Source organism: Xylocopa sonorina, chromosome 2, assembly GCF_050948175.1.
Source record: "Xylocopa sonorina isolate GNS202 chromosome 2, iyXylSono1_principal, whole genome shotgun sequence".
Classification (NCBI taxonomy): domain Eukaryota; kingdom Metazoa; phylum Arthropoda; class Insecta; order Hymenoptera; family Apidae; genus Xylocopa; species Xylocopa sonorina.
In genome coordinates, this window is record NC_135194.1 from 16,199,740 (window position 1) to 16,227,207 (window position 27,468).

A 27,468-nucleotide genomic window follows, 5' to 3' on the forward strand; every position below is an offset into this window, starting at 1 on the left:
GTCGACCAAAGTCCCGGAATTAACCAACAACGAGATTCTTTCGCCGATTCTCGCTTCGGACGCGTGAAAATGGTTCGCGTTTAAACGGTGACCCTCCTCTCTCTCCGTGAACCTGGTTCGACCAGACATTCGTCGACGTCTCCATCGCGCGTCCACGATCGTAACAGCCTCGAAGAACTCGTTTTATATTAGGGCGGCACCGAATCGATATATCAGTCGGCTCGTCGATACGCAACGCGACATTTACCAGAATAAACTCGCTGACACGCCGCGACCGTTGTGCCCACGGTGCCCGTTTCACCGAGAACAATCGTCGTTTAATCGGCATCGTTCGTGATCTGAGAAATAAAAGGGCGACAGATGGGAGTTATCGCCGCGTTGGTCTTAAAACTTTTTCGACTCGTAACTCCGTCCTCGCCCTCCGATTCAGGCTGGAGGATCGCGACGCGGACACGTCCAAGTTTGCTCCGAGGATGCGAACGCGGAAGGTTGCATCCGTCGTCGCTGGTCGAAGGAGAGAACCACGGGAAACTTTTCTGAAACCAGGTGCGAGCTATCTCTTCGTCTCGCTTACCGCCCTCATAATCGCACCGACCTCGCCATCGATATCATTTGCTGGTAGCTGGCGGACGGAGACGCCGCCGCTGTTTCATTAATAATTCAACGGTAAAAACTGGAACCGCAACGGAGTACGAGGACCGTGTGTAAATTCGGAACGTTGTCCGACGCTGGTGGAAATTATCGATAACGCTGACGCGATTGTTACCCGACTGACGCTTATTCCGATCAGCCACGCGGTCCTCGACGTCCCACGGCTCCGTCGAGCCAACCTACGGGACCGTGTCCTTCGATCCTCCGCTCGATCGATAGCCAGAATCAACATTATTTAATTTCGCGCGTTACAAACGAGGATGGGAATTAATAATGGCGCGAACGCGAGCAAATTCGCTGGCAGTTACGAGAACTACCCCCCGATCGATCTTCGCGATGTATCCACCCTGCCACACCGTCAGTCTGCGCGTCGGGACTGATGCGTTCTCGATCCGATTCGTCGAGCAAAAGCACCGTGAATGCATCCGAACGAACGATCTACCATGCGTAGCCGTCTACTACACGAATACAGTGGCGATACTTGGAAATAAATCGAGATACAGTTACCCCTGGGGAGTTGACCGGCGAATTCCCGGCGTGTCGCGCCCCCTCGGCCCGCATTAAAACAATTTTCGTAGCCGTGCGCCCGATGCGAGACCATATTAAATTATAAACAGTTATTACGCGCTGGCAAATTAATAATACACACGGAGTCGCGTAAACCCCGTTAATATTTCGTTCGTTAAATTCGATTACGCGCGGGGCGTAGTTCCGATCCAAGCGGCTACCGTGCGATCGCGCGCCTCGACGAAAAGAATAATCGTTCGCGGAGACTCTCGACCGTTCTCCACCCTTTTGTCTCGATTTCGATGTTTGCTCTACGGTAACGCTTTGTCCAGGCGCCGCGGAACAATCGGCGCTGAAACGCGTCCGCTCCACCGGCCGTAATTTAATCGCGCCGGATCTGTAACTGCCGCGTATCAAGCGCGTAATTAGTATTTCCGTAATGTCGGGAAAATTCATCGGCAACCACGCAGCGCGCGCCAAGTAATTGGAGCCTGGGAATTTTTCGTGCCTCTCTCGGAACCCGTTTCACGTTGGATCGCGATACAACGAAAATATTACCGAAGCGAAAGGCAATCCGGCATTGAGGAGTCTCTGAGAGAGAGAACCTAACCCGGGTAACCTCTATCGCGCGGATAGCAGCCGAAGCGTAGCCACACACGAGGCTCACGTACCTCCTAGATTACATTCTGGCGGAGGTAAGCGCGGAGAGCCCGGTAACGGTAGTATCTTTCAACCTGCTGGCCCCTTGGCGTACCTTTAATCCGATATCGAATTAACTTCGGCATACCGTGGCTCGGCTGGGTGTGTACCGTGCACGGTGGATTCGTGCGAGCTGCTCGCATATGCCCCACGAGATGCTGCTGAAAGACCACCGCAGACTTCCCCCCATCGTCCACTTCCATCGCGGAATTTCGAATCGTCGAACCCAATCCCGGTTGCGCGCTACTCGCGGCTAAGCTGCGTTTATCAATCGATGGCGGTCGGAAAATCCTCGCCGCACCTGAACCGTCGCGACCTATAAATCTATTATACATCTTATCTGCGGCCAGCTGGGGCAAGAATGGCGTCGCGCGAAAATTTATCTCGGATAATAGGCTGCGGAATTTGTTCCAGGTTCAAGTCTGCTCGGGGGGGATCTTGATCCGAGTATTTACCTACCCAGGCTGGATTTCCCAATGGATTCCAGAGCCGACGCAAACCGCACGGGCCGGCTGTAAATTACCAAGTTGACGTCGTTCGACCGGCGATTCGAGAATTTCGAAAATCGTCCGCCGAATTCGTCTGGACCAGGCTGTAATCGAGTTCGAACGTAGGAACGAAACAATTTCGAGACGCTGCTCGGGACAGCGGCGAGAGGCACGTGTACGGTTCCAAGAAAATACGGCCTGACTCCTCGGGAAAGTGGTATTATTTTAAGAAGGAAACTACTCGAGGAAAGAGCACTTCGCGGAACTTTTCCGTTTCTTCTGGTGGTCCCCCACGCCTCGTCCACCCTCGCCCACCCCCCAGTCGCACCCCGTATCGCTGCTCCTCCCCGTAATTAGATAACTTTTGATCCTCCGTTGTTTGAGCACCGGGTAATACGAACAAACATCTGCCGCTCGCAATTCTCCTCTAACGATAGCGGGACAGCAACAACCGGCGAGGGACGTTGTCCGTGAAAAACAACCGTTTGATCTACGAGCAATTTCGAACGGCGCTGCGCGGTGGTAGGTAAATCGTAAATCGTGCACCATCTTCCACGCTGTCCAGTGTCGGGTGGTTCGAACGACGTTATCCGGCGTATTATCGCGTCGCGTTTTTAATTAATTCGTACCTTCCTCGTACGCGATCGGGCGACGTTCGCGTCTGAACGATTCTCTCGTTGCTCAGCGATTTTTCAAAGTTGGTGAATCGTGAGAACAATCGCGAGAGCAATCGTCGATCGTCGATCGCGCGTAACGAAGAGGATTTATCAACGATCGAGACGCTCGATGAGGGTCGACTCGCGCGTTTGTCCGCGGATAAGCTGACAGATCGGTACCACTGACTCTCGATAGCAGTTGAAGCGGTAGTTAAAAAACGAGGAGGCAAGCAAGGGTTGGTCGAATGTTATCCAATCGAGTTACGTAACGTCGAAACAGCACTCGGCGTATCGAGTTTGCCTGACACTCGGTCCTCGGGTTTTCCGTCGAATCCGGTGCCAGCAGAGTCAGCGAAAAAAAAAAATGCAATTTTTAATTAATACCGGATACGGTCAGTTCGGTCGGCGGTGGCTGATCGGCCGCGTGATTTCGTCGTCCCGCAATTACATAACGTCCGCCGTGAAATTGCATCCCCTTCGAGAACGGAGGACCGCGGGCGAAAAACCGTCTAATCGGGGAAATAGCGAAAGAGGACGACGGAGGCGAAAAGAATCGGTCGCGATGGGTGAAAAATGTCTCCTCGCGAGATCGGGGCCAGTCAGCGGCGCCGACGCTCGCGAGGAGACGCTGTCGGGCTGGACGTAATTAATAAGGCTTTAACGCGTCGTCAGCTGCACCTGTAATTTTTCATCCCCCATCCAGCCGCCGGTTGGTCTCAGTCGGATGCCGATTCTCTACACCCGTAGCCAGCAGACCGAAATGATGGAAGAGGCGCCGATGTTCTTGTTGCCGAATAAGGAGAATCGACGACGAGGGACGAAGAGCGGCCGCTAAGATAACTCATTAGCCGCGCGCGAGGCATTGTTGTGATTCATTATCGGGGCTAGCCTTAGACACCGCGGCAATTTATTAAAACTGAACGAGGAATCGTATGATTAACGAGGAGCAACGGGCGTAAACCCGTGGGATGTTCATCTCGAAATTACCACGCGAAAGACCCTAGCGCGGGCAAATGGTCCATCAGACGTCGCGACGACGTAGGAAAATGTCAGGATTGAGCATCGACGAGAGGACTCTTAAGGTCTCCGGCACGGTCCATCGTCCCTTGACTACACGCTCCGTCGCGTCTTGCTCGGTCGATACCGGATGCTCGTCACCCAGTGTCTCTCTCTCTCTCTCTCTCTCTCTCTCTCTCTCTTTCCTTCTATGTTTATATTATAGTCACCCCTTCTTCAGACTGCTCTTCACTGGCGAGACTCCGCGTGTTACGTCAACGGCAGACCGACCTCAAACCTTCCAGCTTACCAAGCGTCGACGATGTATTCCACCCTGGTCAACGTAGCTGCCGGTGACGTCACGCCGCTGGCCTACTCTCCGCTCGGTTAAATTCATATCACCGTGCCGGCACATAATAACACATCGATTATCAATGATCGACGTCATCCGCGACTTTTCTCGCTCAACTGCTCTCTCGTCGCCGTGTTTTTTCCCCTCGATCCACCGCGGGAACGTCTCGCGCACATTTCCACGATAATAAATAGTAACGATCAACCGAACAGAGAGAGAGAGAGATAGAGAGGGAGAGAGGAACTCGTAATCAGTCCGTCGAAAATCCACGAGGCGCGCTAACAGGCCGTCACGAGCAGCGGGCCGACATTAACATTCCACTTTGAAAGTTCTGGCCCGGGTAAAAAGGCAGGCGCGAGAGCTAAGCAACGTCGAAGCGAAGATAACGAGAACGTTTAACATGCAAATACCCGGGGTAGGAAACGGGCGCAAAACACGCCGCGGCGGGTCAAACAATTACGCGGGCAGGGCGCGGCTGCGGCACGGAGGATCGGCGACCGCGAACCGCGTCCACGGTAAAAACCGGAATGTTACGCGATGTAGGTCGCTCGCCACCGCTTTCTTGTCGATCCTCGCCGTCGGTTCTCTACGTACGCGCGTACGCGCCAAGCCGTAGCGAGCGATCTCCTTAGGGAGAGAGTCAACTTTCGTCGAGGAAAAACGGCGCGCCGCGCAGGCAGGGTGCCGTTGACGTTGAAACGCCTTCGAATCGGTCTTGGTTCCACCAACGTCTCGAACGTCCACGGCTTTTTATCCGCGGCAGACGGGGCCACGATCCAGAAATATCGGGACAACCCCGTAACGAGACGACTTTATCACCGGCGAGCCAGACGCGGTTGAACGAGGGCAAAGAAAGGGATGGAGGGTGTCGCGTGGCGGTGCAATGAATTTCGGACTTAAGGCGGTCGAACGATAGGGGATGAATAGGGGCGGACAAGATAGAGTGCGACTCGTCTAAGCCGAATGCAACGGTGGATGGCACTCCTGTGCGCGTCGAGCCCGCCGAAGCGGAACAAAGCGCGATCCCGATGAGCTGACTGGGCAATTCCTCGGCTCGAGACTACCCCCGAAACTAGCTCGCTAATATTACCGCGCGCATTCGGTGCACACCGAAGCATCCGGGGCTTTACAGGCGCGGATGGCCACTTGACCCGCTCTAGCTGCCCGGGTCAGGCTCCGTTATTGATTCCAAAAAAAAAAAAGAGGGGAAAAGAAAAAGAGCGGAAGGACGAAAGAGAGAACGAAGGGGTTGACGCGACGACGATACCTCGCGACGCGCGCGAAGGAGAATCGAGATGGACGTGTCATCGCGCGAAATCACCCGACAACGGTTGCGCGACGGGGGAAGAAAAATACGCGGACGAAAGGAAACCGGACACGTACCCGGTGTAAATATTAATAGAAGGTAGACGGAGTGTACGTCTCGATTAAATCGATCGTATCAATTTCGAGCACCGGCGCTATACAATTTACCCTTTAAAATAAGTCGGCCGCGGTTCGAGGGAAATCGTTTCATTCGCCTCTATCGTGACACATTCAATTTACCCTGTGGGCACTTTTATTTCCAATAAGCGCGCGGACCCGCACTTCCCTCTGGACGGTTCGAGGTCAAACGGATCAAAGGTTTTCACTCCCGTTGTGGACAGGGAACGGACACAAACCGAGCGGAAAGGAAAGAAGTTTGCTCGGTTATTGTGCCCGCATATCTCCGCGGACGAAATATTTGCTGCTCGAGGAGACGTCTCGCCGAGGCGAGAGATCGCGAGGGGGTGGGTGCGTGTAACGCGAAGACGGATACGGGCGGAAAATCGAAGTCACGGTAGAACGCGATAAGAGGAAGGAGGGGACGATAAATGGTAAGCTAACGAAAGCTGGCGATGCCAGGAGGAGCGGTGAGCGAAGAGGAGCGTGGGAGAGGGTGGGAGGGTGGGTTTTAAGCAACTTGACCCGATTCGTAAAATGTTTCACCTGGACGAGATTGCCCCCACTCCGATGGTCCGCACCCTCTTGACGTCACAGATGCACTCGGTGACGTCACGCCGCAACGTCACTGCACCGGCGGTTGGCCCGGGTCAGGGGTCGTTGCCAGGAACGTAGCGTGCACCGGGGCATCGATGACGCGCAAGTCACTTCCGTTGCACGCGCAAGGTATTAGCCGTGTGCAATTAATTACCGGTTCGGGATCGGGACACGTCGATACATTGATTACGTCGCTAGATATATATCCGCCGGGTGCGAGCGTCCCTTGCGAGACGCGATCAATAGAAAATCCTCGCGTTATGCATATTTTCGGTGCAACCTGGGTGCGCGCGTACCAGCCGCAACGCGTAAAATAAAACGGAGGTTCGCCAGCGACCCGAGCGTAGCCTCGTTCGGTCAAACAAATTTAATAGTTTTAAAAAGAGGAGCAAGTTTCATCGGCTATTCCCCGCGATCGTCATCGCGCACCTATATTGACATTGATTGCGAGGAACGTATAAACTCGTTAAGGAAAGTTGTCGTGGGACAAAATGTACTATTACCTATCCCACACACACACACACAGGTATATACATATGTATAACTTTCCTTAACGAGTTTATACGCTCTTCGCAATCAATAGAGGCAACGTTTGCGCTAGTAGTACGTACAGGTATTTACACATCCGGTAACCGCTATCACCGTCGCCGCCTTTACCGTTCTAACCGACAGCTATTTCGTTCGGGACTCGTCAATGCCCGAGTTTCGAATAGTTTCGATTGATCGACGTCTACTTGTCCCACCTATAGCTACGTGTTTACCGACCCACCCCTACGACCGCGCCGCTTCTTTTCTCTCCTCGTAGCCGTCGTTTCTTAGCGACTCGTCGCTGGAAATGGGCGCGAATTTCGAGTGTGAGCTCGAACCTAAGGCCGGCCACCTTCCCTCCGCGCGGCCTCGTTATCGAAATGCGATAATTTGTTTAGCAGACCGCGAAATCGCTCTACCCGTCCCTCGACCCTCGTGCACGCGGTTCCTGTCACCCGCTCGGCGCCGCGTTATCGTGCACCTGACAGCACCGACACTTTGGCATCATTACGATGTAAATGAACGCGGAGTGTCAATACTGGCCGGCCTCGGTTGACCTGTTCATTATTTTCCGTGGTCAGGTATCGTCCGTCGTCCGAAGCGCACCCCCGCTCGACTACCCAGAAATATCATCCGGTTTATTCGCTGCTCGACGTCGAACGTTCCACGACCGACCGCGTTTCCAGTCGAATCTCTCGTTCGTCTCGAATCGAGATTCGACTGCTTCTTCACGAGGATCCATCGTCGCGCTTCTTATAAGTAGCGATGAAATTGGGCCGCTCCAGGTGTATTTATTATTTATCCATAAAACGACGGTATCGCGTAACGGAGGTGGGCTCGACGATAAAGCGTTTCAGGAATATAGAATGCGCGTACGTGTGTCTGCGCGTCTGTACAGAATGTAGGCCGTACCGTGTACGACGCCGCGGCGTTAACGCGTCTGTACGTGACAGGAACGCTTTCAGATATTATCCGACGCTATGTAAGCCGATAACATATCCGCGGCGCTGGATAGAGAGAAGTATTGTTTACCGTCATCGGAAGTGTCGTTCACAGTGGAGCCCCTCGTAGATGCCTATATTTTCGCGCAACAGAGTTATCGTTTCCATTTCGCGACACGATAACGAGGATACCAGCACGCTGCCTCGTTTGCGAGCCACGAGATAAGTTGATCGCGAGAATTATTTGTTTCTACCGGGTAGAAACCCTCCAGCCGCTGCTGCGCTAGGCAAAGACACTGTTACGCTTCGGCTGCAACTTTCGCGGCGTGTTTCGCGCGCTACTACCCTCCCCGCTGACTGACAGAATTCCCGAATATTCAGCCATTCCGCGACGCGTTCTCAGTTCGCCGCGGTTTTCCCGCGGAACCTCGATGGAAGCTTGGATTCCGTGCCAACCGCTCGGAAAATCCATTCCGCGCGGAGACGTTGCGCAGCTGCGTTTAGATCGCAGACGGCGCGAGTACCCGCGATAATGACCGTTATCGCGCGCGACACGTGCCCATTTCGCATGCTCCTCTCTATCATCCCGCGGCGGGATTCCTCGCTACCGATACCCGACGGATAACAGCCGCCATTTTGCCAACCGGTATATTTAATCTTTACGAGCGATTTGCACGTGAATCCATCGGCGCAATTACGGATCAAGCTGCTCGGTTCTCACGCGAAATGGACCGCGATCCAACTTGGGAATTGAAACGCCTTACGCCTCTCGATGGACTCGCGAACGGGGATCGTCGAAGTTGTTCCGCGCGAAGGGTGGTTTGGTCGAAAAACATGGAAACGCGATTCGCGGGCGTCGGAACGCCGGTTCATCCGAGCGGCGTTTAACTTTTTAATAGAACAATTTGTCGCGGCCGCGTCGGAAAATGTTGCCGCATAAACTTCGTTATTTTAGTTACGTACGGGGGCGTTCACGTGCAGGCCCGCCACGTGGCGCATGCAAATGTTATCGCCGCGTCGATCCGATGTCGAGCATCAATTCCGCCGGTGCATGCAGGTGACGCGACGATTTTCGCCCCCGCGCGCCCTCGCCCAGCCCCGTCCGATAAGCTGCCATTTTTCGAGGGTCCGCCACGCGATTTACCGGCTCTTAATAAGCGAGCCAACCTTTCCACCTTCGACTTCCACCAGTCCCGGGGGACCCTCGAAATTATGCCACCCTCGACGTCCACGAAATTCCGACTGTTACTACGGCTCCGTCGATCTCGTCCAGCCGCGCAAGATTATCGGCCACAAGTTATCCGAACGGTTACCCAGGAGGTATGTAGAAGCGACCAATGTCGAATTCGTTCTCGAGAGTTCGGGGTAATTTGACCGTGGATATTTTTTCCTCGAGGAACAGCCACGATTTGTCGTGTATCCGACGACAATGCGAAAAGGTCGCGATCCGAGGGAACGGGAGGGAAAAAGAGAGAGAGAGATGTACCGCGCGATACGGTATCGACACGTATGAATTGACTCGCGACACAACGTCCCGGGATTGGGAAAAATATAACTTCCCCGACGATTTCTTCGGATTTTAGCCAACCGGGCCTTTCCTGTGCCTGACATCGCGCGATCCGGGAAACCAGGCTCGCGACGTGGTTCCCAAGCGTGGCTTGAACGCGGGGGAAGGGGAATTTTCCAAATCCCGATATAGCTGCGCGAACACGTACACAGGCACGCACCGGTGTATCGGCGGGAGATCGAACAGGGCAGCTCGAGCTGAGGGGCGGCGATAAATACGTTCGTCCCGATCGTTTCGGCTCGCTGCCGGCGGCCGTAAATTTCGCGGATCGCGAAAGGGGCTGTTAAAGCGAGGGAATTAAGAGAAACAGCCATTAAGCTGCGAGAATGGCCAGGACTCTTTTTGGGATCGCGGCAACTGCGAGGACGAGCGTCGTGCATCGGTCCTCGAGCTACGGAATCGAAGTAAAAATAAAGTGGCGAGCAACCGGGGGAATAAAATAGCCCTGACGGATGTTGGCACCGTGCGGGGTTCGCGATGTTAAGTGCGGACGTCCAGAAATTAACACGATCTCGCGAGGTGAAGGAAGTTAACGGTCGATCGAGCGTTGGCGAGGAGAAACAGTTCGAAACAAAACGATTTCAATCGTACGTCGACGGACTAATGAGCGCGGGACCCGGCTATCCCTGTTGCCGCGATTGATTTTAATTAATGATCGTTATTGTTTCGCGTTCGTAAATTGATCGTGCCGGGGCGAGGCAACGCGCGGGACGTCTACTTTCCCGAGAACGCGATTGCGAGATAAACAATATAATACCGTTGTTCCCGTTCTCGTTATCCTCGATTCGTTCGTCATAAGTGACGCCCATCTCGCTCGTCGATCGACCAATCGTTCGAAATCGCTTTGCCAGAGGGATCGCGTTTTCGTTTATGCAAATATGGACGCGCGATAACACGTCTAATCCCTCGTACGTCTTTCGATCTCCGCGATCGAAATTTCTCTGGTTCGATTCGTGGAAATGGTGAGAACGATGGAAACGGAAGACACGGGGACCGCTGTCGGGGCTTAAAATTCCAACACGCATCGGCTAGCTTGATAGACATCGACCATTACTTTTGACGCACCCTGTACGTGCATAGCATGTCCTCGCTTCCAGCCCCCTGTGCCCACCCTGTGTCGGTGATATCAGTCTAACACTGGGACGGGGATAGGGGGAAAGCCCGCGGGACGTGATTTATTCGTGCTTTCAGGTCGCGATCCTTTAAAAGGACCTTTTGCTTTTCCCTCGCGAAAATGTATCAACCTCGATTCCCTCGCGATCATTTTTTCTCCTTTTTTTCTCCTCCCCTTTCCCCGTTTTATTGTATTTTATCCGGCATCCCTCTTTCCTACGACGATCGGCTACGGCACTCGCCGCCGGTGTCCTCGTTAGAAAAATCTTCGCGATATGAACATTCAACGAAACTGGGCGAGATAAATCTTCTGGCGGCGGCTGTGGAAGCTTTCGATTGTGCCGCGGCAAAAAAAAAAAAAAAAAAGAAGAAGAGAAAAAAGAAAGCAAAAAGCGCGATGACAGGTTAATGCGAAAAATGAAAGGGCACTCGAAACGTAATTTTCCTCTTCCGTTCCTCTGTCCGCGAAAGGGTTTTTCAGGGCGACGGAACGGCTGAGCCGCGAGGCGAGCTCGTTTCCATCCCATCGATTGTTTTCAAGCTTCGCGTTTTCAAGACCGCGTCGTTAGCCCCGGCTCCGCTGTTTCCCGACTTTTCGCTTCCTCGAGAGGCTTGGATTCCCGCGGATAATCCGCGGCTGCGACGTAACTTAATTGAAGCCAGCTTCGTCCTCCGCGGCGCCGCGCCACGCTTACCTACCTACGTAAGTACTTGCGTCGTCGTTCCGCTAAATACACATCGACGCGAGCCATTAGTCGCGACTTCGACAACATCCAAGTGCGACGACCGGTGTGTCTTTTTCCTTTTTTTCCCTTTTTCGTTTCTCCTCTACTCGCTGTTGCTCAACAAAGACGACGAGCACGTTGCTCGCGAGCGGAATACGTACGTTGCCGTGGGTAATCAAGGGACAACAACAGGAAACGTCGAGGAAACACTGAGAGAGGAAGCACTGTGATTCGAGCGCGTTCCGCGACAAATAATTGCGCGCTTAAGCGCGAAGTGGAGAATCATCGGATTAAAGCGATGGTTAAATCGTAGCTTCGGACGTGGTGAAACACGCGACCAAGAATAATATCCACGTGACGTGGATGAACAGCAGGGAAGACGGGGGAGGTGGTGGGTCAAAGACGAATCGCGGGCGGGAAATAAAAATTTCTCGTGGAAAAGTTGAAAAGTGTACGCGAGGCATCGTTAAGCGAATTCTACGCACAATGGAGTCCCAGCTGCGGCCTGCTCGCTCGTTCCTTTCTTTTTTCATCCTTTTCTTCCTCGAACCGGGCCCTGAATAACCCGCCAGGTGGAGGTGCACGGCGTGTAATTAAAAATGCAAATGAGCGCAATTACCCGGGCGAAGATGTAGCTAATAACGCGGTGTCTCTTGGCGAGACCGCGGCGAAACGGCGCCCCGGGAAGATGAGACTCGAACCGGTCGAACAATAGCTTTCATTAAACCTGCCAAAGTATCGCGGGCGTAGTTTCTCCCGGAACTTTACGCGGCCAGCCGTTGCTCTTAATAAAACTTGCCGCTCCGCGAGATTGCATACCCACGGGGCGAAATTGAACGGCCGCCACGACGGCGGAGCGTTAACGCGTTCGAAACGAACTTGCGGGAATTCGAAACCCGTGCCGGATCGGCGATACGCTCGAATCATAATGCCACGGGAACGAGGAGGCCACCGAAATTCCAGAGAATTAAACCGAAACGTTTCCGCCCCCAACCCCTCGTCCTCCTCCTCCCCGCCGTTTTACCGTGGTCCCGTGCAAATTGGAAGACCCGCCATATTAAATTCGAGCTAACCGGTTCGCTACCGGGAGCAAAACCACTCGACCAACGACTCCATAAATATCGATTTGCGAGGGAGCGAGGCGACCCTTACGAAACAACCCCGACGATGATTACTCGGTGACTCTCGCGCGCGAGTTAAACAATTTTCGTAGCACGGTTGTTCGTCGAACCTGTAACACCCCGTCGCGATGGCCAAGCCGTAATCGGACGCGTTAATCGAGCCATTGAATGGTAAAGCGCGTTAATTACTTTCCACTGTTGCGACGCTTATTTAAGCCCGCATTCAGGACGCTACGCGGACGACGACAACGCGGCGGTCGTCGTTGGACAAAGAGAAAATTAAAAAATCCGTTGTTCGCGGGGTAATTGGCGCGCGGACGCGCGCTCTCGCGACAACAATTGCTTTCGTCGCGCGGGAATTAGCGCGCTAACAGCATCATCAATTTTCGTCACACCGACCGGCCATTGTCGTCGGACAAACAATTAACGCCGTTCGCGTTCGCTCGCGGAGAACTTTTTCGCGAGACGGCCCCGCGATCCTGGCAAGGATCCGCTAAACGAAACGGGAAATCGGATAATCGAGCAGCTCGAGCTAGTTCGGTGCTCCCGACGTCGCGCGGAATGGATTTCGCGGAACTGCAGCTGACGCGGACGAATAACATTTTTCGCGATGCGGTAAATATGCAGTAAGCTCGAGTCGAACAAGTTACACGGCCTGTCGACACACCTTCGCGCCAGCGTAACTGGTTTCTGTCCCACTCGATCGATGACTAGGCGGTATTTATTATTTTCCAACGGTCGTCGGTTTTTCGCGAGTCATTAGAGAACGAAGGGGGGACACGAGCGCATCCGCGTGTGCTTCCTGGGATGCGCGAACACCCGCTCGAGACGACCATTAAAGGCTCGAGATTTTTCCCTAATTTCCGCTCGAGCGTGTTCCTCGCGATAGTGTACGGAACGGCCGTGAAATAGTGTCAAGGGCTTTTCACTCGCCTCGTTCAGGAATATCGTAATCTTGAAGCGTCTGCTCGGAGGAAATCGCGGCGCTTCCTCCGCTCTAATGGATAAGTACAAGCGGTTAAATATACTGGAAAGAATCGGAATCCGTCCCCAGGAAGGTGGTCAATTATCGCTAATGCATCGATATGGTTCGAGATTATATGGCGTGCGCGAACAGGACGCCGGAAGCGACCGAGAGGGTACTTGAGTATGCGCGACCGCGGTTGCGGGCATGTAAACCGTAATTTAGGACCAACTTTCGGACAAAGTTTAACTTTGTCACGGTCGTTTTTCTTTTTTTTCTTCTTTCTCGTTTTTTTTTTCTTTTTGCGAACGGAAACGTTGAACGAACTCACCTCGTCGACGCGGAAGCTCCTGCAGCAGCCTTCTCGCAGCTTGATCCTGCAACAAAAGTAGTAACGATCCAATTAGCGCATCGTTCGTCGTGTCCCGCTCCTCTTTTTCCTCGTTTTCCCGCGAGACGTTTAACAACGTCGTTTTTGGCGCTAACGGGAAGAGAAATTGGAAATTTCTCGAGCCGGTGAGACGTGAAAAAAGTCTCGCGTTTCGAGCGAGCCGCTTAGAGAACGGGCAGAACGATAGCGTGCTCGGTAATCAGCCTTGGATATCGACTCGATAATCCGGCGGTTATTTTCTTACGACCAAATCGATAATACCGAGGAGAGGGTCGGAGGCGAAGGAAGGATCCTGGATCGGTAGCCGGTGCGTTACCAGCCGATGTTTTCGCTGCTCTTCGAGTCCAGTAATTGCCGCGGCAATTACGGCGAATTACGGCGATAATTGCCGTCATTATGCGGTGCAGTAATTTTGGTAATTACTGCGGTAAATCGCAAGCTCCGATTGCAAGCCCTTCTGTCCCATCGGTAGACCGTAGCTAGACGTATCCACGACTTTTAAGAAGACACGTAAACTAATTGCTTGATAGGGGATTCGCGTGTAATCCGGCTCCCTTTTGTTTACGGTAAACCTGATGCCAGTCCAAAGACGAGGCTCTCGCCCTCGCAGGCCAGGACCCCGCATTTTCCTCGGCGTTACCGCGAACCCGGCTCCTCGAATTTATGGGCGGGAAAGCCAAGCTGAACGCGTCGACTCCGCTAATTACCCGGCAGGTTTTACGCGGCAACTTGGCGCAACTGAAACGACCAACAAACGGAATGCGATTGCCCTTTTCCAATTGTTCCTCGCCATTCGAGACGGCGAGTTATTTAATCGACTGCAAAAGTAGCAGGTGCGGCTTAAGCGGCGCCAACGGCGCGCGCAGCCGGAGCTAACGACGATCGCGTTTCTCGATCCGACTTTTTCCCACTACGATACGACCCTGCCCACCCCCGCCCGCCCAGCGATCTCCCTGAAACAACTTGGAAAACGAAGGGACGAATCGCTCGAAATTCTCACCTACGCGTGGACCCCGTCCGGATCAAAGGAACGGGAAATAAATCGACGCGTCGCCAGTGGACCGGAAGCGGTAATCCTGTTTCCATTCCACTGTTCTCCGCGACTATTACCAACTAACGTTCGATGCTCTGGACGCCGATTGAAATCGGTAGCGCGAATTCGATTGGCATATCGTATCATCCCGCCGGCAAGTTCGACGATCGCGCGTATGCTCTGGCCCCCTTTGCGTTCTAATTAACCGCGGGTTTCGCCGCACGCGTCGCGTTACAAAGAGTTTCGACCGCGGAAAATGCCCGACGAGAGCACGCGACCGCGAGAGATCGAAATACCCTTGTCTGCCTTTTATTGGGATTGCGTGTCGCGGGCCAATGAAAAATGCCTGGCAATCAGACTTGTCGTGCCCGTGCCCGTTATTCATTTCACGGTAATGAAGTTCGCAAAAAAAAAAAAAAAAACAAAAACAGAAAAAAAGGAAAAAAGAGGAGCGGAGAACGGAAAAGCGGAGGGAAGAAATAATCAAAACATCCGGCATGGTGGGTAGTTTTCGGTCCACCGACCATCGAAAGAGAACGCGTAGCAATTTTCAGAGATGGAAATCAGTCAAAGCACGGGAAAAACGAGTGACCTGAGACGAAACGCGAGCGTTGATCGATAAGGATTTACGAGCGGCTGCGTCGTGTCTAAATTAATAAACAAGATCGGACCAGGGGGTGGAGGACCGTAATGCCGGATAAACCGGTGGGAATTAAAGGGGGAAGCAGGAATCGCGATGGAACGCGTTCGTACGGCGTGGGGGGCGGTGAAAATGAGAATGAAACGGAGGCATCGACCGCGCGAACCTCCAACACCGATATCAATGATTCGCGATGGATCGATGAAATGACAGTTTTCAGCGTGTCGCAGACACGTAGTGATTGCGCACGGCGCGACTCGCGTCCATCAAGCTGACAAACGTCACGGCCGATGCAAATGGCCGGCGCTGGGGCTCGCGTGGCTGCATTTGGCGGAACGCTAAGCCGTCTAATTCGCGCTAAACTTGCCCATTTTTTACCGGAACTATCGTAACGTTGTCGGTCGGGCTTCGTGACGGCCGCTTAACCGAGCTGCTCTCCTGGACACGCGAACGCGTTGCACTGGACCGATGCAGTTGATGCCAATGAAATGATTACTACACAGTACCTCGCCTTGTCACCCCGAATGGCGCGAATCATCCATCTCCACCCCCTCTCACCCTCCTCGCGCCGCTCCGCCGCTATCGTTGTCGAAGCAAACGTTTAACGTCCCGAACTTTTTCAACCCCGATTTCCTCCGCGACCAAATGTTTTTCGTACGCGCTGGCGAAATTGCTGGCTCCGCGCATCCGACGAGGGAAATCTGCTTCGACGACTGCATACGTAACGAGATTCGAAGGGATATTCAAATTACAGCTGGCTCGTTCCGAGTGATCCGTAATGGACCGAACCCACCCTCTATATTTTTACCCTCGACACGTTCCCTTCATCCCGGAACACCGTCAAAGGCCAGCTCCTATTCTCCGAGCAGCGCAGGCTGACTGACGAAAGATCGTCGCTGGAAATTCCGAAATGCTATGAAAGTTTTATGACACACCGGCGAAGGAAACGTTGAAGGACGGGAATCGTGCGATTCTCTTTTTTCCCCTCTTCGTTTTTGTTTCAGAGCGCGAACAGAGTCCGGTTCGTTTCGTCGACACTTGGCTTTTCCGTGGATAGCGTGGGTCTGGAAAATATTCTTGCCCCGGCGGCTACGAGGTATAACGCAATTTTCGAAAGCCGTAGCTTCCATCGTCGCGCCAAGCTCGATCCCACCGAAACTTCTCCAAGTATTTTAAAAGTCGCGATTGCGAACGATCTAGTCATCGTTTTCTTTTTTTTTTTTTCTTTTGGTGCCGCTCGTCGAACCTGGCTTTCAATTTAGCCAACAGCGGTGGTCGGCATCGCGACTCGCTCGTTCCGAAGGAATCTCGAACGATCTCTCGGTGTTCGAAGCGGAGACGGGCGGGTTAATCCCGAGCGCAATCGCGAGTCGTACCGGAGCGATAAATCAGAACTCGCTTAATAATGAAATTCAATGCGCTCGCTGCCGGTGTCGAGCAAGTTTTATCAAAAGCGTCTATTTATCTTTCTTACGAAACAGTTTGAGAACAGTTCGCTCATAAACGGCACCGGCCGGAAAGATTCTCGTCTCGGCCCCGTTGGCCGTGTTTCCTTCGTGTGCCGGAACTGGGTCGCCAAGATTGATGGTTTTTCTTTTATCCTCGAGATCTCCAAATAGAGCGGCGGAGTGGGTATTCATAAATTTCGTAAACACGCCATCCAGGTGAACGACGCCGTTCCCTTTCAACGGTGGCCTGCGATGATAATTTCTGCCGGACGAAGAGGGGCCGTGGGGCGTTCCACGGGACCATGGGAAATAACGGACGGCCGTCGGTTCGCACGGAGTCGAGGGAAGGAAATCGGATTGGGCAAAGTAACCTGGCGGAATCAAAAACTCTCCAACGTGGCCTCCCGTGGCCGAGGACAGAGGCAGCGCGCAAACCCAGAGCCCGAGAGGAGAACACGCGAGGGCCCAAGTGCCGTAAAACCGATTCGATTTGCACAACCGCCCCTTCGATTCCACCCTTTCATCAAACCCTCGCCGCACCGTCGTCCCCTCTGTCTCGTGTCCTCGTAATTTCCTGTCGTCGCTTGGCCTCCTCTCGGTCACCTGGTGCTCCCTGTAGTTCTAGTTTTTCTCGTCGAACGGAATTTCGAAGGGGACAGAGCGCGGGCACGATACGTAACGGCGCGCGACGGTAAACGAAACGGTGCCAACGGTGAACGGTTGGAAGGGAAAAGTTGACGGGCGAGCCATTAAACGAATTTCGCTTTTCAACCTCGTCTCGTGCAATTAGCCGGGCGTGAAAACGAAGAATCAACGACCAACAGAGGGGGTGCGCGAAGCGGGATTTGCCAAGTTCAAATCGGATTCATCGAAGGTCTATAAATACGATTCGGTAGCGATGATCAAACGCGCGATTTTGGTACGCTCGATTCTGCACGGCCGCTCTTGTTTGTCGGTTCGAGTGCGATCATCGCATCGGGAACGAGATTCTGGCTCAAAGCGCTGCAACGGACAAATTAGAGGACAGAGAGAGAGAGGGAGAGAGAGAGAGAGGTGGCCGATATTGGCATCGAATAACGTTCCACTGTCAATGAATCGCGACACGTGAAACTTTCACAAATTTATACCTTCTTCCCTTTCTTTTTTTTCTGTTTCCTAATCACTCGTGCTCCAGCCTCTAATTTTCTGTTCAGCTTAATTCGCGCGCAACTCGAATTTGAATCGACCTCTGCCTTCCTCCTTCCCCTCCACCGTGAACCATAACGTAGCCGCGTGCTTTTCTAAAGCTCAAAGTCTCCGCGAATCTCGCGGCGGCAGCCACTCGACCCTCGAGTTCCTTTCAGGGCCGCCTCTCGAGGAACCCCGAGCGCGGGATCCGCTTCCACGTATGCGTCGTATTTAATCCACGTTTTACGCCTGGCCGGGCCAGAGCGTGATTCAATTACGAGCGGGGCTGGTTAGATCCACTGTCGAGTCGTGTACACACCGACGTCGATCCACCTTGTTCACCGCTCCTCGTCGACTCTCGCTACCGCCCATCCTGCGCCCGTCGGAATACGAGAATTATCCCCGCGGAAGTACATACCGCGCGAGCACGGGGCGGTCCGCGTACCGACGCGTTTCATGTTTCAGGCCGTTGCTGAACAGGAAAAGGAATAATGGAGAGCGGTGCCGTGGCAGCGACTCTCGCCCCGGCGCCAACGTTCGACGATAGCCGCGTATTACAAGTTAATCTCACCGAAACTACGTACAGTAGATTCTGCTGAGGGATCGCGATTCGCGTGGTCCAGGATTGTCCGATCGACGGACGATCGGCGAGACACGGTAAAATTTTAACGGGGCACACCCCATAAGGGACAGACGTTGTTACCGTAAGATGCAACCGCGTGACGGGGACGGCGCAGATGCGGATGGCTCCGCGAGTGCATCAGCGGCGAGTAAGCACGTTCGTTACGTTACCAATTCTCTGCGAAAGCCCGTCTGCGGGAAATGTAGCGGCTAATGGGTCGAGTGTGTTTGCGAAGTATCCAAGTATAAACGCAGGTGCAGCCGAGCACGGGACGCGCGTGCTAATTTTAAGGCGTGTTTGTGTACTGGCTGGTGGAAGCGCGCGAGTTATGCGTCGGAAGTCGAGTCCCTTGGTAATGTTCAAGTATTTTTCCTTCCACTTGCCCCGTTTACATTAGTATCCCCGTTGCGTACATATATGTGCATATAATACGCGTATTTTAGTATTTCTTTTCCCCGGCTGTTGGAACGGTACCCGCCGTTCTCGTGGAACAGCGTAAGAATTTCCTCCAGACCCGGATGGAGGAAGTTGACCCAGACGGAGAGGGAAAGGGAAGAAGCGAGGAATATACCCGTGGGGATGAAAGGTCGCGAGGGTGAATTCCTTGGCGGCCGTGGACGGGGTTAGGCTGGCAGTATGGAATTACGAAGTTTAAGATAAAATGGATTCGCGGAATCTGAAATAGAAAATTCCCTGGCTAATACCATCGCGGGATTCTCATTCCCGTCGCATAACCTTCGCTATTCTCGGGGACTCCGTTTTCTTCGTATTCGAGCCGCGGAAGGTGTCTTCCCCGGCGTGCCTCAAACGGAAAAAGGAAATACCAAACCGAACGTGAATGAAATCGATCGAGTTCCTCCGGACCATTTCGCTCCACCGTCTACCGTTTCTTTCTTCCCCGCTTTCGATCGCGCGTCAAATAATCGGTTCCAAGTGGACGTCCTTTGACCGCGTCGGAACCGGATTAAACGTTACGGTTCGCGGCAAACCTTTCCCCTCCTGTCCATTTCCGCTGATAGCGTACGTTTTACGATATATCGCTCGAGAATTTCATGCCACTTTAACCGAGGAGCGCGCGGAAGAGGCGAGTCGTCGAGAGCGGAGGGGTCAAAAGCCGGCCGAGACGAAAACAATGGCCGGCTGGAATGAAAAGCGGTTAGAAGGGCCCCCTGTTCGAGGGATTTTTAGCCTACGTTCGTATAAATTAATAAGCTGCTTGCTTTGGACCTGGGTACACACAGGAAACGCCGTGGACGGGGCGAAAAGACGGGGAGGGCGTGGAATTATACCAGGAACCACCAACGTATCCACTTTTACTCGTCGCGCTGGGCTTGTTTCCCGGTTAATCGGATTTTTGCACCCCTGTCGAAGGAAAACCTCGAACCGCCCGACAAAATCGTTTCTCTCCGGATAACGCACCCTTCCGAGACGAAGAAAGAGGGCGAGAGAGGTGGAAAGAGCGTAAAAAATTAACGTACCATAATCGATAATTCGCAATTTCAATATCTCGGTATCGCGGCTACTGTCCGCGCGGTTCGTTCTCGTCCCTTGGACGACGACGGCGATGTCTAATTTAATCGCTCCAATTAAGACGGATCTTGAACGAGAGAGGGGCGGAGGGGGCGGGAGAGAGTAACGATTCGAAGGAAATCGAGAAATTAATATTTCCACGGTTCAGAAGTTATAGAATGAAAGCATGCCGGCGGAGACGGTAGGAAGAAAGGGACGACGAGACGGTGAAAGTCGGGCGAACGTTGTAAGAGAATAATTAACAGAGTCGCTCTATAAAATCCAATCGAGACATCGCGAGGGGAAGACGAGCCGCTGAGAGAAAAGGGGACGAAAACGGAGGACGAGTGGTTGAATGAGCGATGAGGAGGCCGGGGGGCGGAGAAGTGTATTAACGAATTCATTTTCGCCCCCTGGCTTTCGTTCGCAAACACAAGAGACCGACTGCCGCGCTCCGTCTGACGACTGGCTGACATCGACTACTTCCAGCGGAGGACTGCATCTCGCGCGAGAACGCCCTGAATTTTCTTGTCGCAGCGTTCCCCGGGAAATTGTGTCGCGACGTTGTTTTCACGTGACATCGTACCCGAGCCTAGAGCGATCCTGCAGCTCGCTGCAGCGCAACCTGGATATCGGTTTTATAATAAACCAATAATCTGGACGGTCCACGGGGAGAGAACGAGGCTTTTAGGGTTCCGTCTGGAATAAGGGAGGAGGAGCAAGAAAGCGCGGACAATTCATGAGCTCGAACGTGGGATGAAAGGATATATAAACGTGTTACGGAATAACGAGCGGCTACCGGCACGGGAAATGTCTCTCGACCACGAAATAGTTTTCGTCGACCGCGTTCTTTCGTCGAGCGATCGATTTGAAACCGCTTCACGCACGTCGAGATAGGAAAACACGCGATTCTGATTCGTATATCGATCCTGTTATCCAACGTGTTTCCACGAGATACGAGATCCGACGTCCGATCTCTGTTGGGTACATAAATTAGCCGGATATCTGTAGCGAGGTAATTATCGATGCAAACTCGTCGCGAGCTTGTCTCGTACCCGGCCTCTGATAATATACTCATGTATATTTGTGGTATCGGAACGTTCGGGTCGTGATCTCGTCACCACCCATCCATTCCATCGATAGCGATCTTGTCAAACACGGCTTCTGTTTAACGTATCGGAAGACGTCCGACGCGATGATCTGGACTTGACAAGGAAATGGGTCGCGCGTCCACTGAGAACCGTATACGCCTTTGGTGATCGTATCGCATCGATTCGTTTTATGAATATTTACAACCGCGACGGGGGCAGGCGGGGGGAGGAGAACTCGAGAAACTCAAAGAGGAGAGCGCCGAGCAAATATTGGATTGTCCGAAAAGTTCCTACCGATTTTTAATGAAATTTCAAAAGCGCAAGTATTCTACCTACCGCCATTCCACCTGCCTACACAACTTTACTCGATAATATATGCGCCATCTTGCCCGATCAACTTTTGTCATTAGTTAACTTTATAAATCCATTTTCGCCCAACTTTTCATTCTTCTATGCAAAGACGCCTGGTCCAGAGTACTCGTATTATTTCTTCCGGGTCGAACTCAATTTCCCAGCCGGCTCGTTCGAGGCATCAATTAACGAAAGATCGACCGGTCCTCGTCCTCGTCCTCGTCGTTGCGGAATATTCCACGTAGCTCCAGTTCGCTAGAAAAAGCTACAAAAGCGGGGTTGACGGTGCCACGGGAGTGGAACTTGAATAATTTCGAGGAAGTATCTTTCTTCGTCCCGTTCAAAGGAGTTTCTTCTTCTATATCTATGGAAGTGCACTTTGTTCCATTAAAGCGTGTGCAATATATCTGCGCCCGCGAACCCCGGGCGAGAAAAAAAATGTTTGCCTTAATTTCGCATTCCTTTGTGTCGCACCTTGCGCCTCGCGACTTGGCTTGTCGAGGGCTTTAGCACATTAACGCCCGCGCAACGTATAAACTATTCTTGCCGTCGTTCCGGAGCTCAACTTTATAGCCACTTTGCCTTCCGTTTCTTTCGTTTCGTCTTACACCCGATAGAGGAGGGAGACAAATGTGCGCTACACACTGTACGCTTCGAGCGAGCGTTCCTCCGAGATACGCGTTTCAAGATTACTCGATCCTACCACTATATATTCCGCGTACGTAGTTTCGCAGCTTCTATCGTTCGCACCTCGTTCGCCGAGCGAACGTCCGCGGTTAATAAACGTTCTCGTACGTGTAAAAGTTCCCGAGTTCCATTCCCTCGAATTTGTCGACGGCGCACGGGGTTCGGCTCGCAATCTCTGCGGCGGATTCACTTATAATGCATTTTCGAACTGGGTCAATCAAAACCCGCCCGTCGAATCAATCCCGTAGACCGCGTGATACTTTCCTCGTCCGCGTTGGTTCCACGCGGCGAAATCAATTCGCGATGGCAACTTTTGATCACAGAGGGGAAACGAAAACAAGCGAGGGGGAGGCGTCATAGTACGCGCAACCGTTGATCGCATTCAGCGTGCGAGATGATACGAAGGGTGGGCAGCGGTTGACCCAACCTTCGCGTACCACCGACTTCCATTTAGGTGTCGCTAATCATTCCGCTAATCCATCTCTCAGCCCCGTTCCAGCTACGTCCTCCCCCTTCCGGTCCATCTGAGCCGGTTCAATCCCAACCACGCTGCCTCGCGTCGGTGTCGGTTTAAAGATAACAAATGTCGGCCGTTTGGGGGCCGTGATTACGACGGGCCATTCGTTTCGCGCGTCAGAACAGCCACCCGATTCGAGGAAACTCAGAATCGAGCCTCTCTCTCTCTCTCTCTCTCTCCCTCTCTCTCTTTAAAGCCTACCATCCCTACCCACTGCCATTCAAATCTCGTTAATTACGTCGTTACGTCAACATGCCGCCACGGAAACTCGCGTGGAATCTTTTCCAGTAGTTCGACTTCGACACCGTTCTCTCGTGTGTTCTTTCAGCGACCAGTTTGCTCGAGGGGTTTTACAGGCTTCGACGTTGCGAAACAATAATCGATATTAGTCGAATGCGGCTCTGTTCGGCACAATCCAATGGAGCGCGGTTACGCCGCGGGGTGGGCGGAGGGTGAGATTATCAAGTAAGTCACAGAGTTGCAGTCAAGTTCACACCCGTATCTATGACTGAACAGCATCTCCTAGGAAATCGGCCAATTTCAACCCTAACGCTCGGACGAAACCGAGCGAAATGCCTCTCCAGAAGAGCCGTAACGTTCGAGCCACCCCCGGCGACGGCGACGACGGATTAACCCGCTTGTAATCTTCCTCCTTCACGCTACCACGGACTCTTGCTCATTCCGCCGCGCCATCCTTCAGTCAATGAATACGAAATTCCAACCGTTAGACGACCTCATCCAGGCCTGCCGCTCTGCGACGCTCATGATACGAAGGCATTGTGTTTCCAACCCCTCTCGCCAGAGCATCCGATGCCGAACGGGTTACAGACGTCTAATTAAACGTGGCGAGCTAACTAATTTTACGTTCCAACGCAAAGATGGACGGAGGGGGTGCGCGATCGAAATTGCGGTTCGTTTAATAACGAGGCGGGAACCAACCCGGGATCGGGACGCGATTCGGTGAAATTATCAAGCGCGAACAATTCGCTCGCGTGGCTCGATTATTAATCGGGGATATTCGTGAGGGGTCGAAACAATCGGACGAAACGAGAAGGAAGAATCTCGGGGTTGTACGATTTAGCTAATACAATTCCATTATGAACAAGATCGCATTCGTTTTAATGTTGAACGCGTAATTCGAAGCGGATTTGGCCGGGTGTGCTCACTCGTCCGTTCATTCGCAGACTGACTGGCACTCGGTGCACAAAGTACCACGTGATCCCATCCCACCTCTCGCACACCGATGCGACCAACCGCCAGCCACCCTCCGTCTATTCTATAGGTCGCATTCTCGTGCACCCGTGCACCGATGCACTCGTGCATCCATTTTCCTCTCTAGGCTGCTGCTGCTGCTGCTGCTAGCTACCACTCGGCTGCCTCTACCCCGTCGTGTCCCCCGCTCGGAGCCACAACCAATCCTCGCAGCCGGAGTGTTACCGGATTACAATGTTTGCCGGCGACTGTGCAAACACCGTGCGGTTCCTCCCGTGTACGCACATCCACTTTCACGTGGACGCGAACCGGTGCTCCTCGCCTCGCACACGTACGCGGACCCAGTGATAACACAGTGTCGACCGGGCGACATAAATAGAGGCAAACGAGCGACCGCGTCCGCGCCACCGTTAGCGGTACCAACCAACCCCCGCTCGCGACGGAATCACCGGGCGAAACAAAAAATCTGCGCGTCTGGCTTTCGCCCGGAAACGGCGCTAACTTTTTTTTTTCCCTACTCCACTCGATATTACTTTCGAGCACCGTTTCCCACGGGGCTAAGCGGGAATATCGGCGGGGGAGGATATCACGGCGGTGCATCGCGTTTCTACGCCCGGGATCCGAGCGTTCTTTCGCGAGGAGATCGTCTCTCGTCCCAGTCGTGTCACGTAGAAAGCGAAAAACCGCGGCAGCGTCGGCACGCGTGAATGGAGCCAGCTATTTTTCCACGCCGACGACGGGCAATCCTTCGACGGTGGATACAGTTCGGTAAAAGGAAGACGAACGCGACAATAGCTGTCGAGAATGGTTCTCTCTGCGTACGGAAATGGCTCCAGAAAAAGGGAACCCAACTACTCGCGTGTATATCGAGGGAATTCACCGGTACCGGGGGGCAACAATACGTGACGACGTCGCGTGCAGCTGGCAGGGGAGAGGGAAAGCAAGTTGACGGGTTTGGAACGGTGGTACGCGTTAGGACCGCGGAGACACGCCAGCCGGAACTTGACAAAAGTTCAGACACTTGCTAATGAGCGGTACACATTTTGCGCGACGCGCGTACACACCTTCTCTGCTCTCGATCTTGGCGAACTACTCGGTGGTCTGCCGCTTCCGCTTGGTCTACGTGTCTCCGGCAACCGGTCGGCCGACTCGCCAAACGTCAGACCAACGACCTCTCAGCCGCACCTGCACCTTCTTCCTCGACGTTTTCTGCATCTCTCCCACGAGAGAGTATCGTCGTCCGACGAGACGTCCTCCTTTAACGGAGATCCTATGATCGAGCTATAAACGAGACTCGAGTCGGAATTGTATCATCGTCGGTCATCCTTGAAACGCATCGCGAATATCGAAAGGAGTAGAGACCCGAGAGCTCGAATAACGAGAATGAGTCAGGCGAGGATGCAGATTGCTTCGAGTCGACGCACGGAATGCCTAACGAGGACCTCCTTTCCAGTCCTGGACGGAATCTACGAGCAGAGCCTTTCGAACGCCACGATTCCTGGACTACGGGTCTCTGATTAAATTACCGCTAGTCTTGTCACAAGTCTGGAGCACGGTGTATCGACCGTGCTCAAACGTTTAACGGCTTTCCAAGTTATTCTCGAGAACCGGGGGCGGTCTTCGGATATTGCTGTAATCGTTCTCCCGCGCGAACAATCGGATTTCAACTTTTCACTTATCGCCAGCCTGGACTACTTTTGAAACAGAGCGTAGCTTTAATCGCGCGATGCGACTCGAAATTCGCGTTCCATCGCGATCCGACTCCGACGAGGGAGGAACGAGCGAGCAAGCAGAGCCGGTTTTTATTATACTTAGCCTGGCCCTCGTTCGTTTCGCGTGCCGTCTTCTTTAGAGTCGCGCAATTTTTCCCAACTAGCGAGTGCATTTCAGCTCTGCGACGGAACGAATAACATCATTGAAGTACGCGACTCCGCAAAGCTTTACTGCCCGTATCGTCGTCGTGTATGATAACGATCCTCGCCCTGGTGCTCTCTCTCGTCAAGGCGACCCGTTCGCTTTTATTCCCATCGAGAAATTTCGACCGTTCCGAACTCGAAGGAACATCGAAACACCGCGGTTAAACACACCGCGCGTCCTATACATACCAACGAGCACCGGTGTATTCACATGAAGCGAACTTTAACGATTTACAGACCGGTGATTTCGTTATATCCTCTCGCGATCCTCTTAGGGAACCTTGCCGCGAGTTTTATTGATCGACACGATTCTTTTCACGTATACGTCGAGGGTTCTATAAAGAAGAGGAGGAAGAAGAAAAAACAAAAACTTTCCCCGTCACTCGTCTGTGAGAAAACCGCAACTTACGAGGTATCAATGGCACAAGGAAGAAAGATATCGACAAATGTGGCGCGTCTAGCCGGACAGGTAGTTTCAACAACTTTCGCCGCAGCTTCCGCGGTGTTCCGTAGCGAAGAGTCAAAAGCTCAAAGAAGGAATTAATCTTGAAGTATTAATTTCCGAGACAATTTCCTCGGCCAACGGCGCGGCGGAGGCGCTCTTATCAAGGCCAGATAAACGAAACGCTCCAAGTTCGGATCTCTCTTCGTCCTTGGCACGAGCCCTCGAGGAATTTGAGAGGCAATCCCATTTGTGTCCTACCGCCGCCCCTACGCTCTCCCAACCTCCCCCCTGGCCGACGTTAACGTTCCTCCGGTCTTCCTTCTTCCTTTTTTTACGCCTTATCTCCCACTCTCTTTACCCGGATAAACACAAGACGATGATACCAACGGATGGTTTCATCGGGCTCTTTGAGAAGCCAACCTCGGTTCGCGTCATCTTCTTGGCAATCTGTTGAAGCGGATCATAACGCGCATGCCTTCTCAGCCTTGGCCGACGATGAGGACCAAGGCGAAGACGAAGACGGAAACCCAGCCGGTGGATGAAAAAAACGCGAGCGCATCGTTCGCGCTTTGAAGTCGGCTGCTTCCGTGATCGTCTGAGAATACGAGGCGCCTCGTTCTCTCTCTCTCCCTCCCTCCTGGCTCCCGGGAAACGAGGAGCGCGTGATGCTGATGAACCGGATAGAGGAATTTTTAGTATGCTTACGCGGCTATTACAAAAGTGCCGTTCTATACGTTGATGACAGTACGTTGACTTCTTCCGTAAATGTACGATCGAAGTTGTAACGGTAGCGGCTAGAATTTCTCCTAGACCCATGAAACGCGACGCTCGCGCGCGGGCTTTGAGAAACGAGATTTCTCGTAATTAGTAAATCTCGCCCGTCGAAGATTTCAAGAAGTTACGTTAAGCCCTCGAACATGTGCCAACTGAAACGTTTCTCCGGGCCCCGGCAGTGACTGACAATGCAAAGTTTTCCCAGAAATCGTATACAAAGTTGAAACGCCGCCGCGCGTAAGCCACCGGCCTAAGCGAAACTTTCGCGGCTGACTAGAGACGGTATAATACCACTGGAATCTTATCCCGTTGATACCGCGTTTGCACTAATTACAAAG

The 27,468-nt window shown here is 53.0% G+C and overlaps 1 protein-coding gene across 11 annotated transcripts in view; it reads right to left on the reverse strand.

The window, feature by feature from the left end:
* The window catches only part of LOC143433236 (protein turtle), a 121,257-nt gene that overhangs the window by 55,110 nt on the left and 38,679 nt on the right, over positions 1 to 27,468 (reverse strand). For all 11 annotated transcript variants that reach the window (XM_076910507.1, XM_076910504.1, XM_076910503.1 and 8 more), the window contains one exon: positions 13,659 to 13,704. The gene's annotated coding sequence lies outside the window, so the exon portion shown is untranslated. Of the gene's footprint in view, positions 1 to 13,658; positions 13,705 to 27,468 lie in introns of those variants that run through there.